This window comes from Chiloscyllium plagiosum, unplaced genomic scaffold (assembly GCF_037043375.1).
Source record: "Chiloscyllium plagiosum isolate Xiang-an unplaced genomic scaffold, Cpla_swu_hap1 HiC_scaffold_6, whole genome shotgun sequence".
NCBI lineage: Eukaryota > Metazoa > Chordata > Chondrichthyes > Orectolobiformes > Hemiscylliidae > Chiloscyllium > Chiloscyllium plagiosum.
In genome coordinates this window covers 49,196,071-49,213,479 of record NW_028270144.1, presented here as the reverse complement: position 1 = coordinate 49,213,479, position 17,409 = coordinate 49,196,071, and the positions used below count along the sequence as shown (strand labels likewise).

General features: G+C 41.0%; 1 protein-coding gene across 2 annotated transcripts in view; it reads right to left on the bottom strand.

Moving 5' to 3' along the window:
* uggt2 (UDP-glucose glycoprotein glucosyltransferase 2) overlaps window positions 1–17,409 on the bottom strand; it is a 374,691-nt gene that overhangs the window by 354,822 nt on the left and 2,460 nt on the right. The gene's annotated exons all lie outside the window — the stretch shown is intronic.

Genomic DNA, 17,409 nt, shown 5'->3' with positions numbered 1-17,409 from the left:
CCTTGAGATAATTGACAACATTGCATTCACTTTCTTAATCACGGACTCAACCTGCATGTTTACCTTTAGAGAATCCTCAACTAGCACTCCCAGATCCCTCTGTACTTTGGCTTTACGAATTTTCTCACCGCTTAGAAAGTAATCCATGCTTCTATTCTTTTTCCCAAAGTGCAAGACCTTGCATTTGCTCACATTGAATTCCATCAACCATTTCCTGGACCACTCCTTCAAACTGTCTAGATCCTTCTGCAGCCTCCCCACTTCCTCAGTACTACCTGCCTGTCCACCTAACTTTGTATCGTCGGCAAACTTCGCTAGAATGCCCCCAGTCCCTTCATCCAGATCATTAATATATAATGTGAACAGCTGCGGCCCCAACACTGAACCCTGCGGGACACCGCTTGTCACCGGCTGCCATTCCGAAAAAGAACCTTTTATCCCAACTCTCTGCCTCCTGCCAGACAGCCAATCCTCTATCCATACCAGTAGCTCACCTCGAACACGATGGGCCCTCACCTTGCTCTGCAGCCTCCCATGTGGCACCTTATCAAAGCCTTTTGGAAGTCTAGGTAGACCACATCCACTGGGTTTCCCTGGTCTAACCTACTTGTCACCTCTTCAAAGAACTCCAACAGGTTTGTCAGGCATGACCTCCCCTTACTAAATCCATGTTGACTTGTTCTAATCCAACCCTGCTCTTCCAAGAATTTAGAAACCCCATCCTTAATGATGGATTCTAGAATTTTACCAACAACCGAGGTTAGGCTAATTGGCCTATAATTTTCCATCTTTTGCCTTGATCCTTTCTTGAACAAGGGGGTTACAACAGCGATCTTCCAATCATCTGGGACTTTCCCGGACTCCAGTGACTTTTGAAAGATCTCAACCAACGCCTCCGCTATTTCCTCAGCCACCTCCCTCAGAACTCTAGGATGTAACCCATCAGGGCCAGGAAATTTATCAATTTTAAGACCTTTTAGCTTTTCTAGCACTTTCTCTTTATCCTGCTCCTTACATTAAAACTGTGCCCCAGTTAGTGTCCCCTCTGTGGAGAGGAAAGGTTTCTCACTAAACTGCACACCTCGATTGAGTCCCTCACTCTCGGCATAAAAGCAAATTACTGTAGATGCTGGAATCTGAAACCAAAAAAAGAGAAAATGCTGGAAAAGCTCAGCAAGTCTTGCAGCATCTGTAAGGAGAGAAAAGAGGTGATAATGACAGTGCACAGAGAGATTATAGGGAGATTAGGAGCTGTGAATGACCAAGGCTGAAGTCAGTACTATGTGACAAAATATGTGGGGGATGGGGGGGGATGGGTGAAGCAGAGGCAAAATGGAAAACATGGGAGAAGGGTAGCAAAGGGGGAAGAGGAGAGGATTATCCCATCTCGACCCCTCTGTTTTCATTCTGCTCTGTAATTTTATTTTATTTATTTTTTAATATATTTTTTTCACTGTTCTGTACCTCTTATTTCTTAATTATCTCTCTTTCTCTCACTCCCCACTCTCTCAGCACCTTTTTCCTCTCCTCTTCCCCCTTTGCTATCCTTCTCCCCTGTTTTCCATTTTGCCTCTGCTTCACCCATCCCCCCCATCCCCCACATATTTTGTCACATAGCACTGGTTTCAGCCTTGGTCATTCACAGCTCCTAATCTCCCTATAATCTCTCTATGCACTGTCATTATCTCCTCTTTATTGCTACCTTTGCTTCTGGAGCCATGACTCACCTTCTCTCAGTCTAATATAAATACCTCCCTTATTTCTCCTTTTTTTTTAGCTTTGACAAAGGGTCAGTTAGACTCGAAATGTCAGCTCTTTTCTCTCCTTACAGATGCTGCCAGACTTGTTGAGATTTTCCAGCATTTTCTCTTTTTTGCCCTCACTCTCAGCCTTCTCTGTTCTAAGGAAACCAAGCCCATGTAGTCTCCCTTCATAGCTTAATCATTCCAGCCCAGGCAACATCTTGGTGAATCTCCTCTGTACCCTCTCTAGTACAATTGCAACCTTCCCATAACTGGTGAACAGAATTATACACAATATTCCAGCAGTGGCCTAAGTAGTGAAATATGAAGCTCCATTATAACCTCCTTGCTCTTGTATTCAATGCTTTGACTAATAAAGGCATATAAAAAGCCATATGCCTTTTTAATCACTTAATCTACCTTTCCCACTGCCTTCAATGATCTACAGATATGTATAGTAATACTGTAAACTTCAGAACTGTAATAACTATACAAGGATTGAAAGAATTAGCAACAACAATGCTTAAAATAACTGTAAAGGGACAAGAACAAACTATTATACAGGAACTGAAAGTAATTAGCCATCCCTGGGAGAAGGAGGAGTCAAAGCTACATGAATAAAACTGTTTTAACAATTGCTTGATAATTGGCTGCCATATGCCACAAGAAAAAATGATTGCCCTGCAGAAGAATGTAAAGAGTTAACGGCAGGAAACAAACAGACAAGCCAATGCCAAATGTAACAAGGAACAAAGAAACTGCTTCTGATCAGAAGGCAAGCTGCAGACCTGCAACATTGTGAATGAAAGAATCCAAAGGATCATCAATAACATCATACTACAAACTTGAAGGATGGAACATTGTATAAGAATTCAATTTCAGGGTTCCTCAGGGACAGAACTCTGGAGAACAACACTGACAAGGATCAAACCCTGGACACATCCAGAGAAAACATTGTTGGTTGGAATCATAGGTAAATTCCACCATTAAACACGTAATAGCCAAATTGAATTGTGAGGCTTAACTTGCTTCCTTGAAGGGACTTAGGGTTGATTGTCTGTGTCAAGTATGCAATTCTCTTTGTGTCATTGTAGGTTTCCTCAGGGTGTTCCAGTTTCCGCCCACAGGTGTGCAGGTTAGGTGGATTGGACCATAGTGTCGAGGGATGTGCAGGTTAGGTGAGTTAGCTATGGTACATATGGGGTTATGGGGATAGGGTGGGATGCAGAGTCTGGCCGGGATGCTCTTCAGAGGATTGGTGCAGACTTGATGGGATGTCTGCCTCTTTCTGTGCTGTATGAATTCTGCTCTATGATTTTATTTGGTTGCTACATGCAATAAAGTTAAAATAATTTTTTCAGTATTTGATTGTCTGAGAGATTTCTTAATCAGTAGCTGAATTCTGGTAGCTGAATGAAAGGTAGCTTATGGTAATTTACTCACAACAGTATACCAAGGTCCCTCTGATCATCTGTACTTTTTAGGCTCCTACCATTCAATGTGTATTCCAGTTTGCCATGTCAGACTTTATCAAAAGTCTTACACATCCAATGGGATCTCTTCAGGGATAGAAATTACTAGTATAGGAGGGATGGATTCCACCTGAATTTGGAAGGGAACCTCGTGGGAAATTTGTTAGTGTTACTTGGGGGGCTTTAAACTAGTGAGCGGGGTGGGGGGTGGTGAGGGAGACACCAAAGCAAAGCTGAGAAAAAGAGAAAAGGCTGATGCTGGTGCAGTAGATAAGAGAGCAAATCAAGTAGTCAAGACAAACAAGAACTTGGCAGAGAATGAGGTCAGCATTGAACCACATTTACTTCAATGAAAGAGGCTTGACAGGTAAGGCAGATGAACTTAGGGCATGGTTGGGAATATGAGACTGGCATTCAACACAGTGAATCACCTGCATCTGCTTGGGTCTCTGCAAGCTTTTGGATTTGTAACACACTTTGTCATCTGACTTCTGCACACTGCTGCAGTGTGTCTAGTGAACGTTACTGGGTCCCTGACGGCGCCTACACTTTGGATGGGGAGAGTGTCAGGGTTGCTCCCTGTTCAGCCAGCTTTATTGTCTCTGGCATGTAGCCTGTGCCTCTTGGGTAAGTGGCTGTCGAGTTGGCTCCATACAGAGGAGGCCTTTCATGGCTGATGGGTTCCAGAGGAGACACAGTGTATCGTCACCGAGATAACCATATTCTGATGTTAATTTTATTGTTGATTTCATTTGATTTTGTTTTTGTTTTGTTGCCCCAGGAAGAGGGTTGTATTATCTTTCCTTTGTATCAATTTTGGACTCCTTGAAAGAATCAAGGATCCTTTTATTTTAACCCGTGTTCCCTATCCCAGAAGTGCTTAATGAGGTCCATGTAAGGGAACTTTACTTTCATTTGTAATGGGTAGAAGAACCTTTCCCTCTGACCTTTTTAAGAGAGTTTACTTTTCTGTTTTAAAAGAGTAGAATGAGCTTTACTCTGAACTGAACTGAGTGTCTGATGGGGACAGTGTCAGAGGAGGTTTGAATTTTCTGGTGGTATCTTTTGTTTAAAAGATTAGAAGGTTGTATTTCAGACTGGAGGCCTAAGACCAGCGGTGTGCTGCAATGACTGGTGTTGAGTCCACTGTTTTTTGTCATTTATATAAATGATTTGGATGTGATATAGGAGACATGATTAGTAAGTTCGCAGATGACACCAAAATAGATGGTGAGGCAAACAGTGAAGGTGATTATCTCAAAGTACAACTGGACCTTAATCAGATGGGCCAATGGGCCAAGAAATGGCATAAGGAGTCTAATTTAGATTGATGTGAGGTTGCATTTTGGTAAGGCCAACCCAGGCAGGATTTATATAGTTAATGGTAGGGCCCTGTGTACTGAGCCAAACAAAGTGATCTAGGTGTGCTGGTCAAAGTTTGTTGAAAGAGGAGTCACAGGTTGACAGAGTGGTGAAGTCAGTATTTAGAACGTTTGTCTTAATTAGTCAGAACATTGAGTATAGCAGTTGGGATGTCATGGTGTGGCTGTGCAGGACGTTGGTGAGGCCACTTTGAGGGTGCTGAAAAGATTTACAAGGATGTTTCCGGGACTGGTGGTCCCGGAGTTATGAGGAGAAGCTGAGAGATGACCTTCATAGAGATTTTAAAAATCATCAGCGCTGGATAGGGTGAATGGCCAAGGTCTCCTTCCTAGGATGGGGGGAGTTCAAAACTAGAGGGCAAAGGTTTAAGGTAAGAGGAGAAAGATTTATAAAGGACATGAGGGGTTACATTTTCACACAGAAGATGACATGTGTATAAAACAAGCTGCCAGAGGGGAGATGGGTACTATTACAATATTTAACGGATCTGGATGGGGACATGACGGAAAGGGTTTAGAGGGTTATGGGCCAAATGCTGCCAAACGAGACTAGTTCAGACTGGGAAGTCTGGTACAATGTGTTTACGCCAACCAAAGAGTCTGTTTGCTGTTGTATGACTCTAAGTCCATGTAGATTACAACAACTGTATTACCTTTATTCACACACCTAAGTCACCTCCTTGAAAAGTTTAATCAAATTTGAGAGACATGATCTCCCTCTTCCAAAGCCATGTCAAGTATCCTTGATTAATCCTTGCTTCTCCAAGTGGAGATTAATTTTGTCCCTTAGAATATTTTCTAATAGTTTACTTATCACTGATGTTGTAAATGTTTTTCTAATAATACTAGTTCAACATTACTCCATTTGCTATTCCATATCAGCTTATCAAGCAACAGCTTCTTACAGATACACTAAAAAAAATTAACATCAGTCATGGGGAATGTCTAAGAATGCCACTTTGGCAAAATTGTCATATAGGTAAATATGATTTAGCAAAGGAAAGCCAAATCATGTACAGACAAATCATGTTGAACTAAATTGCTTGAGTTTGTTTTGAGGCAACAGAAAGGATTGTTGTGGGTAATACTGTTGATATGACATCCCTAGCCTTCCAAGAGGATTTGATTAAAAGCCTAGAGAACAGACTTGAGTAAAGTTACAGCACATGGATTTTATAAGGAACAATCAACATGGATACAGAATTGGCTGAGCCCCTGCAGGGGCTTTTGCCCGAAACGTCGATTCTCCTGTTCCTTGGATGCTGCCTAACCTGTTGTGCTTTTCCAGCACCACTCTCCTGAGAGGAGGATAGTGTTGAACTTCAAAAGGGACAGATGATGGAAAGTATGGACAGGTGGCCAAGGTAATTAAGAAGGCATATGGCATGCTTGCCTTCATCAGCCAAAGCATGGCGTACAAGAGTTGGCAAACAATGTTTCAGCTACATAAAACCGTTGTTAGGCCACATTTGGAGTATAGTGTGCAGTTTTAGTTGTCCCACCACCAGAAGGACTCAAAGCTTTGGAGAGAGTACAGAGAAGGTTCACCAGGATGTTGCCTGGTCTCAACAGCATTGGTTATGAGGAAAGATTAATATGACTCGGATTGTTTTCACTGGAAAGACGGGCAGCTAAGAAGAAATTTATAGAGATCTTCAAAATTATGAGAGGCATGGATAGGGTAGATAGTCAGAAGTTTTTTCCCAGGGTTGAAGTTTAAATTACAAGGGGAAACAGGTTCAAGGTGAGAGGGGGAAAGTGTAAGATAGGTGTTCGAGGAAAGTTTTTCACGCAGAGTGGTTGGAGCCTGGAATGCACTGCCAGAAGAGATGGTAGAAGTTGGTGACATTTAAAAGGCATCAGGATGGTTACATGAATAGGGAGGGATATGGACCGCATAAGGGCAGTACATTTGTTGATTAGTTAGGGCATGATGATCGGCACAGGTTTGGAGGGCCAAAGAGCCCATTCCTGTGCTGTTCTTCTCTTTGTATCTTGTTCTAGATGACAAATAAAATTAGATGCAGAAAAGTGTGAAATGATTCATTTTGGTAGAAAAAACAAGCGGCTGCAGTCAGATGTAGTAATTCCGGTCCAGAGACGAACATTGGAGATTTTAAGGAAGATGCAGAGACAAAAGATGCAGGGCGGCATGACGGCACAGTGGTTAGCACTGCTGCCTCACAGCGCCAGAGACCCGGGTTCAATTCCCGACTCAGGCGACTGACTGTGTGGAGTTTGCACATTCTCCCCGTGTCTGCCCGGGTTTCCTCCGGGTGCTCCGGTTTCCTCCCACAGTCCAAAGATGTGCAGGTCAGGTGAATTGGCCATGCTAAATTGCCCGTAGTGTTAGGTTAAAGGGGTAAATGTAGGGGTATGGGTGGGTTGCGCTTCGGCGTGGGTCGGTGTGGACTTGTTGGGTCGAAGGGCCTGTTTCCACCCTGTAAGTAATCTAATCTAATCTAAAAATAAAACAAAGGGCATAATTCCAAATGGGGTGTGGGTTTTGAGCAGCCTGAGTACATTAAAACAAAAATCATTGAAGTGTTCTGAGTGTTTAATAAAGCAGGTAGGTTTTCCTAGGTTCCAACAGAGGAGTATGGAATATAAAAGCAATAATATCCTGGTAAACCTGTGTAAAACACTGGTTGAGCTTCAACTGGAGTATTGTGTCCAGTTGGGATTGTTTTCCTTGAAATGAATGTTGAAAGGAGATCTGACAGACGTGCTCAAAATCGTGAGGGACTGGACAGAGTACAGCAAAATTGATATGATGATGAAATTGTTGAGATCCATGTAGCAATTTAAGACAATTTGAAAAGAAGCAACAGTGACATGAAGAAAAACTTGGCAAGTTGTGAGAATCTAGAGTGCACTGCTTGAGAATGTGGTGGAGGCAGATTCAATTGACAAATTCAAGAGGGAATGCGATTATTTTCTGATAAAGGAAGGTGTGCAGGGTTATGAAGGAGTACACAGGGGAGTGGAACTAGATAAATTTTTCTGTCCAAGAATTAACACAGACATGACAGGTCAAATGGCCTGGTTCTGTGTGGTAACTATTGTATGATTCTAAATGCTCACTGCATTTGAAAAGAAACAGCATTTGCAGCTTAAGTGCCTTAATCTACAAGGCTAAAGACCAAGAGCTGCTAAGTGGAATTAGGCTGGGTGATTGGTTGGCAGACAACGGATCAAATTTTCTCAATCATGCTGTATATTTCTCTGATTATGAGATCCGTGATTATACACATTGTTGAAGTATGACACTAGCTGTGAAAATGATTGAAGAAAGTAAGGACTGCAGGTGCTGGAGATCAGAGTCAAAGAGTGTGGTGCTGGAAAAGTGCAGCCGGTCAGGCAGCATCCGAGGAGCAGGAGAGTTGACGTTTCGGGGATATACCCTTACTCCATTCCCTTTTAACTCTGAGTCTTTAGGTAATCTGCCATATTTAAGGAGGTTGTCATTCATTCAAGGTTATCAAGCCATTTACCAAAAGTGAGTGGAATCTAAATTAATGTGTGACAAAAACAGAAAGTACTGGCGGAACTGAGCAGGTCCAACAGCATCTGTACAGAGAGAAAGTGAGTTTAATGTTTCACGTCCAGTGACTCTTCATCAGAACTGAAAGCATCTGGAAAAGTATGGCCCAGTTTTTTTAAATGACTGAGAGTACTTGGGAAAGGAGGGAATAAAACAAATGAGATCATGTAAAAGAGAGAGAGAGAGAGAAGCAAACAAAGGGGTTGCTGCTGATAAGCCCTGAGGGAGCTAAATGCTGAGTAAGATGGTAATGAGAAATCTCCACATGAAATAGGGGTGGATATGAGCATGGAGAAGGGTGTTCATGGTCTGAAATTGGACCTTACAGGACTCTATCATTGAGCTTTACAATTCTCGTCAGCACTCTATTGATTAATTAAATTATTTACAGTATGGAAACAGGCCCTTCGGCCCAACAAGTCCACACCAACCCTCCGAAGAGCAACCCACCCAGACCCATTCCCCTACATTTACCCCTTCACCTAATACTACTGGCAATTTAGCATGGCCAATTCACCTAACCTGCACATTTTTGGACTGTAGGAAGAAACCGGAGCACCCGGAGGAAACCCACGCCGACACAGGGAGAATGTGCAAACTCCACACAGACAGTTGCCTGAGGTGGGAATTGAACCCGGGTATCTGGCGCTGTGAGGCAGGAGTGCTAACCACTGTGCCACCATGTCACCCGTGAAATTCCACCATCTGCAGTGACAGGATTTGAACCCAAGTCCCCAGAATATCTGGAATAGTAGCTCAGCAATAATGCCACCAAGCCACTACCTCCTGTACAAGGACAGATTGCACTGAATTGGAAGGGGACTAATATACTGGCAGGGAGATTTGTTAGAACTGCTCAGGAGGATTTAAACTAGTAAGATGGGGCTTGGGACCCAGGGAGATAGTGAAGAAAGAGATCAGTCTGAGACTGGTACAGTTGGGAAAAGCAAGTCAAACACTCAGGGTGGGCAGGAACAAAACAGAGAATGAGGTAGGACTGATAAATTAAACTGCATTTATTTCAATGCAAGAGGCCTAACAGGGAAGGCAGATGGACTGGGATATCATAGCAATCACAGTGACACAGCTCAGGGATGGACAGGACTGGCAGCTTAATGTTCCAGGATACAAGAGAGGAGGGGGAAGTGACATTTTTGATTAGGGATAACATCATGGCTGTACTTAGGAAGGATATTTCTGGGAATATATCCAGAGAAGTTATTTCGGTGGAAATGAGAAATAAGAAAGGAATGATCACCTTATTGAGATTGTTTATAGACCCTCCTAATAGTCAGCGGTAAATTGGGAAACAAATTTGTAAGAGATCACAGTTATCTCTAAGAGGAATACAGTGATAATTGTAGTGGATTTTAACTTTCCAAATATAGACTGGGACTGCCATAGTATTAAGGATTCAGATGGAGAAGAATTCGTTAAGTGTGTACAAGAAAACGTTTTGATTCAGTATGTGGGTGTTCTAAAAGAGAGTGAAAAACTTGACTTACTCTTGGGAAATAAGGCAGGGCAAGTGCCTGAGGTGTCAGTGGGGGAGCACTTTGGGGCCAGTGAGCATAATTCTATTAATTTTAAAATAGTGATGAAAAAGGATAGACTGGATCTAAAAGTTAAAGTTGTACATTTGAGGAAGACAAATTTTGACAGTATTAGGCAAGAACCTTCAAAAGTTGATAGGGGGTGGATATTCGCAGGTAAAGGGATGGCTGGAAAATGCGAAGCCTTCAAAAATGAGCTAACAAAAATCCAAAGACAGTATGTTCCTGTTGGGGTGAAGGGTGAGGCTGGGAGGTGTAGGAAGTGCTGGATGATTAAAGAAATTGAGGTAATGGTTAAAAAAAGGAAACATATGTCAGATATAGACAGCAGAGATCCAGTGATGCCTTAGAATATAAAGGCAGTGGGAGTTTGCTTAAGGGGGAAATCAGGAAGGCAAAAAATGGACATGAGGTAGCTTTGGCAAATACGGCTAAGGAGAATCTAAAGGAATTTTATAAATATATTAATCACAAAAGGGTAACTAGGGAGCGAATAGAGCCCCTCAAAGATCAGCAAGGCCACCTATGTGTGGAACCGCTGGAGACTGGGGAGATACTAAATGAATATTTTGCGTCAGTGCTTTCTGTGGAGAAGGACATGGAAGATATAGAATGTGGGAAAATAGATGGTAACGTTTTGAAAAAATCCATATTACAGAGGAGGTGATGCTGGATGTCTTAAAATGCACCAAGATGGATAAATCCCCAGGACCTGATAAGGTGTACCCTAGAACACTGTGGGAAGCTAGGGAAGTGATTGCTGGGCACTTTGCTGAGATATTTGTATCATCGATAGTCACAGGTGAGGTGCCAGAAGACTGGAGGTTGGCTAACATGGTGCCACTGTTTAAGAAAGGTGGTAAGGAAAAGCCAGGGAACTATAGACCAGTGGTGGGCAACTTGTTGGAGGGAATCCTAAGGGATAGGATTTGCATATTTTTGGAAAGGCAAGGACCAGTTAGGGATAGTCAACATGGCTTTGTGCATGGGAAATCATGTCTCACTAACTTGATTGAGTTTTTGAAGAAGTAACAAAGAAGATTGATGAGGGCAAAGCTTTTTTTAAAGAGAGGCTGTAAAGGCAGAGGGGTCTAGAACGTGCCTAGTTGAACAATGGCAGAGAAGTGGCTAGTTCTCTCATTTCACACCTTTTCCAGTTGGGTTTAGCTGTGGCAGTCACAAGATGCTGGATCCAGAAAAGGTTGTAACCTTCAGCAGATCATTCTTGACTGACTCTCTGTTCTTTGAAATCTCTTTAGATGTTGTTCCTCTCAGAGTCTGCATTTCAATTTACTTTTTTGCCAAGGGGTGTGTTTATGGGATCTTACTGGATTGGAACAGTTCCTGAGTTAAGTTGCTGTATCAGGTCAGTTAAGTTTTCCAATAATTAAGTTATTCTAAATTCCATTTTCTTTTGTTCGTGTTTCAACTGTAGTGTTAAATAAATTCTGTTTTGCTTAAAGCCAAGTGGTTTGAGCAGCTGGATCACACCCAGAATATCCACTTCACATCTGCCTTTAAATTAAGAAAAAGTTAGGGTCTAGGCTACCTTCTTAAAATATTTTGAGGGGGTCTGGCTTGGTCCATAATAGGTAATGGTCAACTCAGAGATATGCAGGGTCATGAGTTCGCAAACCATGTTCAAAGTCTACTGCTGTTGACGGCCCACAGTTTCACATGGACGTCCAGTCTTGAGTTATTAAATCTCCTTGAAATCTGTCACATTCAGTGTAGTGGTGATGCCATACAATATGATGGGGAATATTCTCAATTTAAAGACAGGAAGGAAATCTGGCCATTCAGCTGTATCGAACCGCTCAGAAGTCTCAACAAATAAGGAATGGTACCATCTGGCATCAATTTATCAGCCCTGATGGACATCCAAAGTTCTCCTTACTGCCTGCATGTTGAGCTACTTCAAAATTAGCAGAGCTGACTAAAGGATAGTCAGGCAACAACCTGACTTAGTCATATTTTCTGAATCATCCCTGACAGACAATGTCCCTGACACTACCACCACCATCCCTGGATATGTCCCATCCCACCAGCTGAGGTGGTGACACAATGGTTTATAGTTGCAAGGGAGTTGCCCTGGGAATCTCCATTCTCCCTCAGCAGATGAATCAGTACTCCTCCACGTTGAACAACTGGGAGGAAGTACTGAGGGTGACAAAAGAACAGAATATATCCTGGGTGGGAGACTAAATGACAGAATCCGTACAATGCAGAAATAAACCATTTGGCCTGTCGAGTCTGCACTGACCCTCACAACATTTTACCCTATCTCATCTCTGTAATTCTGCATGAGGTTTTTCCCATGGTTAACCTAACCTGCACACTACAGGTGTAATCTTATTTCATGTTACACAACCTTGAACTGTGGAAGGAAACCAGAGAACCTGCAGGAAACCCATACAAACACAGAGAATGCATGAGCTCAGCACAGACAGTCGCCAAAGGCTGGAATCAAACCAGGTTCCTGGTGCTATTAAAGCAACAGTGTTAACCACTGTACCGCCCCTAAATATCATTCAGTAATATCACTACTGACCAAACTGATCAAATCTTAAAGAAAATAAATGCTAAACGTGGTATGCATGAGATGCTGAGTGCAAAGACTGTATCTTTTTATTTTTCTGCACTTTTAATTTTACAATGAAATGGGAAAAGGAATATTTTAAAATCAAAGAAATGGAACAGGGATTGCTGTACTTTTTAAAAGCAGGTTACCAGCACTATTGTAAGTGGTGTTTGCATTACTGCTTGTTAAAGTGTAGTTTCAGATGAACCAGCAGTGAGAACGTGTACAATGTGATATTCAGCTAGCAACAAGGAACTGACTGGTCTGTGGAATGTTGACCAGCTATCAATGACAAAGGCTTTCTGTCTGCCAGCAACTGTAATTGGCTCCCAGGTTGCTGAATAGCTTGTGGGTATGAACAAGGTAACCATAAGCCTTCAGATGACCAGAAAAGGGAATTGGTATATTTTTCTCTCTCTTCTCTTTTTCTGCAGTAAAAAATACTTAAAGACCAAAGGGAATCCATTTATTTTCCAGCACTAAACTGTGGCTTTTAGCATGTGACATAAGTTTGTGACTTTATAAGTTGTAAACCTGTTGTTCTTAATCTATAGCAAATAAAAGAAAGTACCTGGTGAAGAGAAATTGTGGAGCAGCAAATCCTTCAGAACAGAAGGACTTGAAGAGGAGTCTGGCTTAAATGTTGGGCTTTTGCCCAAAATGTCGATTTTCCTGATCCTCAGATGCAGCCTGACCTTCTGTGCTTTTCCAGAACCACTCTAACCTTGACTCTGATCTCCAGCATCTGCAGTCCTCACTTTTGCCTGGTTCTCTCACCACAAATGTTGTTGTACCCGCTGAGTTCCTCCAACATTTTCTGTTATTATTTAACACCTATGCCAAACACCAAAAGCAGCAATTGATACATGGAGCTTAGGGATCCCACAACCAATGGATCAGATCTAAACTCTGTGGTCCTGTCACATCCAATCATGAATAGTGGTGGACAATTAAATAACTCATTGCAAGTGAGGCACTGTAAATATCCCCATCCACAAGGATGGCCATTAAGTAAGGAAATCAAGGAATATAGGAATAAAGCAGGAAAGTAGAATTGCAGATAAACAGGTCAACATCTATCTTATTAAATGGCAGAGTAGCTTTGATGTGCTGAATGTCTACTTCTACTCCTACATCTTACAATGGGTGAACCCAGCACAGTGGTACAAAAGATAAAGTTGAAACATTTGAAATAATCTTCATGATGTGGAAGTGCCAGTGTTGGACTATGGTGGACAATGTCACAAGTCACATGACACTAGGTTATAATCTAACAGATTTATTTGAAATCACAAGACTTCAGAGGAAGGAGTGGCACTTAGAAAGTTTGTGATTTCAAATAAACCTGTTGATCTATAACCTGATATTGTGTGACTTCTGACTTTGTCAACAATCTTCAGACAGAAGTTCTAAGTGGATGATCCGTCATGGCCTCTTCCTGAGATCCCCAGTCTTCCAAATAGTAGTCTTCAACCAATTTGATTCACTCTCCGTGATTTCAAGAAATAGTTGGAGGCATGGGATAATGCAAAGACTATGGGCAAAGACTTGTGCTCCAGAACTTGCTGCTCCCTTAGCCAACTGTACTGAAAAGGCGGGACAAATTAAACCTGGCCAATATCAACCCATCAGTGTACTCATGATCATCAATCAAGTGATAGAATGGGTCATCAGCAGTGCCATAAAGCAGAATTACTTAGCAATACCCTGCTCACTGATGCTCAGTTTGGGTTTTGCAAGGGCCACTCGACTGCTGACTTCATTAAAGTCTTGATTCCCGCATGGACAAAAGAGAATTCTAGAGCTGATGTGAGAATGACTGCCCTTGACATCAAAGCTGCGTTTGACCAAACGTAGAATCATGGAGTCCTAGCAAAACTCAAGACAGTGGAAATCAGAAGGAAAATACTTCATTGATTGGAGTCATAACTGGCACAAAGGAAGATGTCTGTAGTTATTGGAGGTCAATCATCTCAGCTTCAGTACTCCAAACAGTAGTGTGGATCATAATAGAAGGAATAATGAGACCTTGTTAAAAAAGTACAGTGATAATTGAATGAAGTTTTAATCTATATATTGATTGGCAAACTCAGAAGGCCAAGGGAACCCTAGATAAGGAATTCATAAATTGTTTTCAGCATAGTTCCTTGGAACAGCATGTCAGAGCATGGTAAACTGGTCTTGGGATTGTGCAATGACTTAGCACAAATTTAATGGTCTCGTAGTGAAGATCCCCGAGGTCACAGCAACCATCATATGGCTGAATTTTACAGTCAATTTGAGAGAGAAACGAGTGCAGTCAAGACTTTTTTTTTAATTTTTAAAGAAAGAAATTAACAAAGTAAACATTGGCCCCATAGAAAGTCAGACTGTATAATTAATCTTAGAAAATCAGGAAATGGCAAAAGAATTGAACAGGTCTTTCAGTTCAGTCTTCACTGTAGATGATACAAGTAACATCACAGACGTAGCGATAAATTTGGAAATACAAGGAAGGAACATAGAAAAAACACAATTAATGGAGAAGTTATACTGAGCGGGCTGACAAGTGTCCGTATACTGATGGACTTCATCCGAGAGTCTTAAAAGCCATGGCTTGTGAGACAATTGGTGGTCTTAATTTTCCAAAGCTCCAGAGATTTGGGGATGTTCTTATTCCTTTGAAAGATAACGAATGCAACTTATTTATTCAAAAAGACAGAAAGCAGGAAGCTCTAGGCCAGTTTGATTAACATCTGGCAGACGGAAAATGTTAGAAATCATTAGTAAAGAATTTACAGCAGGTATTTGGGTATTTTGAAGATACTCAGGCAGAATTAACATGATTTTGGAAATGGTTCTCCTCAGTTCTTTGAGGAGGTACCACATGTTCTGGCGAAAATGGAACCAGTGTACGTACTTTACTGATTTTTTCAGAGGACATTTGATAAGGTCCACATGAGAGATTACTGCCAGAAATTAAAAGCTCATTGTGTAATGGGAAGTATATTGGTGGCATGTCTAAATGATTTTCTTCAGGTTGGTAAAATGTAGTAACTGCTGTGCCACAGGGATCAGTGCAATGGCTAACATGATAAGACAGAAGACTTGATTGTCAAAAAAAAGGTAGGAAAGTAAATTGTGAAGAGGACACAACACAGTTACGGAAGATCATTTAAGTGAATGAACAAAGATTCAGCAAATAGGTTATAATGTAGGAATGTGTGAAATTGTCCATTTTCTCAGGAAGAATAAAAAGCAAATTATCTAAATGGTGAGAGATTGAGGTGATGCAAATGAATCTGGGTATACTAGTGAATTATAAAATTATTCAGGTACAACAAATAATTGGATTAGCTAATAGAATTTTATAATTTAAGGGGAATTGAATACAAAAGTCAAACAAAATAAGAAAGAAAAGAAACTACAGGTGTGAATTCTAGCTGGCAAAATTTCTGTAGGACTAATAGTAAGTAATACCTAAAATTGTACAATAAACTTCAAACAGACTGGACTGTGATCTCTTGTGACTTCAAAGGTACCAGGAAACTGACAAAATTCTACTCAACCACAAGCTGTCCCTGAGAATTATGTCCCACACTGACGATATAATTGTGTTTTTCCTTTTGATTAATACACACGGGCAGGAGTTAAAAAGCCAGTTTCAACTCTCCTGAATCCTGTTATGAATATCAGCACTGATTTGAATGTTAGTAAGCTGTGAAGATTACAGTGAAATAATGATCCTCTAGTTACCCTTGTGCTTCAGGTAAAGAGTTTCCCTCACTGGCTAGCAGCCAAACCAATTCAGAAACTGATTTTTAAAATCTTTTTGATCTTACCTCATATTTCAAATCTATGTGAATGTATGTTACTTTACTAAGTCTTCACACATTTAGTAATTTATAAACTCATTTTGCTAACTCAAAGAAGCCTGGATAAATTAGCTCCTTTTAAAACATAAATTAAGTTCAGTCTAAGAGAAAAGTACTCACAAAGGAAGGGATCATTTTGCTGGGTTTCAACTCTGAGGCAAATTAACTACCCACAGAATACCACAAACATTAAACTTTGGAGTAGAGATGTCCTTTTTTTTTGTTTACTTTCTTTTCCAAATTTTCAATGTAATTATAGCATGTGTTGTATAATTCCAGAATGTCAGTGTGACAATGTGTAAGCAACATACTTCATGTTGCATTCCAGTACTTGATGCACATTGGAGATCTGACATTCTGACATGCTAAGGATGTGTAGGTTAGGTAGTTTATTCGCATTATTTCCTGGACGTATACACAAGATTTTAATGCGGTATACCTCTGCACCCTCAAAACCCTATTCACCATTAGTATTTCTAGTTTTTCATCCTTTGGAAGATATCCTCTGTTCAATCTTGTTTTAAGTCCAAAGTGAATGATTACCCATCTGTGTATACTGAAATCCACTGGTCATAGTTTTGCTTTTCACTTAATCTCTATAATTCTATGCTTTACCTATGCTGCTAACATTGCCATTATCTTTCTGTCATTAGACAACTTGGATTCACGGCTTTCTACCCAAACAGCTGAGCTGTCTTTATTTGTTGCAAATAATTGAAGCCCAAAACAAATCCTCACACGACATAATTTATTTTAAATTTATAATCAGAAGTGCACTTACACACAACTGACTCTACTTTCAAGGAACTATGTGTGCAATTATATGTAAACGCTATCTGGATAGGTACATGAATAGAAAGGATTTAGAGGGATATGGGCCAAAATCTGACAAATGGGACTAGATTAATTAATGACAACTGGTCAGCTTGGATGAGTTGGACTGAAGCCTCTGTTTCCGTGCTATACATCTCTGTGACTCTAAGTCTGTACAAGCTCCCTAGATAAACAAATCACTGAGTGTCATTCTACCACCTTCTTCCCAGTAGCCCTGCACATTATCTCTTTTCAAATAACTGACACCTTTTTGCAATTTCCACCCTCGCTCTCTAGAAGGGCATACCAGATGCCAACCACTTCAAGGAAAAGTTCTCATTTGCTTCTCTTGCCAATTAATTTCACTACACGTCCTCTTGTTCTCAACTCTTTATGACCAGGAAGTTTCTCCCTATTCACTATATCCAGACAAACTGATGATTTTGAATGGTATTTTGCAATTTCCTC